Raw genomic sequence first — 1,130 nt, forward strand, 5'->3', positions numbered from 1 at the left:
AGTCTGCCTGCTTTCTTATAAAAGTACTGAGCTAACCGTCCAAACATTTGTGATTGGGGTGTTCATGGACGGGTGAAACTGGGTTTGATGTGACTCAAATTCGACCCAAAATATATATCGAGTCTATTTGTTAAATTCGAATCCGACCCTAGACCCGATGAAAACTACACTTTCGAGCCACGATTATATCGGATAAAACTGGGTGAAAACCGAGCCGTTAACATTACCCTCTTGTAAGCTAGCATGTAAAAATATCTAAATTTCCAAGACTCCAACCATTATTTGACATGGTAAAATTGACTTAGAAAAATATAACAAGAACCAATTATTCTCTAAAATTAAAGCACAACCACAATCAATATTAATATTGTCTAATAACACTAAATATTTAAATCAATACAAATAACACAATATTATACATTAGTCTAAAATCTTATGCATTTTAAACATAAAACATTAACTTATAGTCTTATAATGGCTAATAACACAAAATATTAATATTTACAATACTTAAATTTCACATAAGAATAACCATAATTTATCACTAATAATACAAAATATTAATTATATATGATGACTGAACTATCAGATCAAATTTGGACGACCTAAACTATGATCCGGTCCCACTCAAAATAATGACCGAATCTATTTTTAAGACCCTTACCTAATTTTAAATTCAATAAAATCACACTAAATTAATCTCTAAAATATTCGAAATCAAACCGAGTCTTTCGGACCGAGAGTGTAGAGATCAATATAGTTGCACTTGTACAGGGATTATTATTATTATCATTATTATTATTATTATTATTTGGTTAATAAGCGGTTAGCTCCCACGAGAGATAATTATCAAAACAAAAGAGTTTAAAAAAAATAAACTGAACAACCTACTAAAATGAAATCGCTTAAATTCATGAAAGTAAACCCTAAGGAGTTCATATTTGAAAAGAAAAATGATTAGCAATTGCAAGATAAAAAAGTAACGATAAAATTTTTAGGTACAACTAAAGATGATTGATTTTAATAGGCGATATATAATATTAGGTAACTATTCAAATAAAGATGATAAAAATATTTTTTTATAAAAATATTTTGTTTAAAAATGTGATTTATTTATTTAACCATATTTT

This window comes from Arachis ipaensis, chromosome B03 (genome assembly GCF_000816755.2).
Source record: "Arachis ipaensis cultivar K30076 chromosome B03, Araip1.1, whole genome shotgun sequence".
Taxonomy (NCBI): domain Eukaryota; kingdom Viridiplantae; phylum Streptophyta; class Magnoliopsida; order Fabales; family Fabaceae; genus Arachis; species Arachis ipaensis.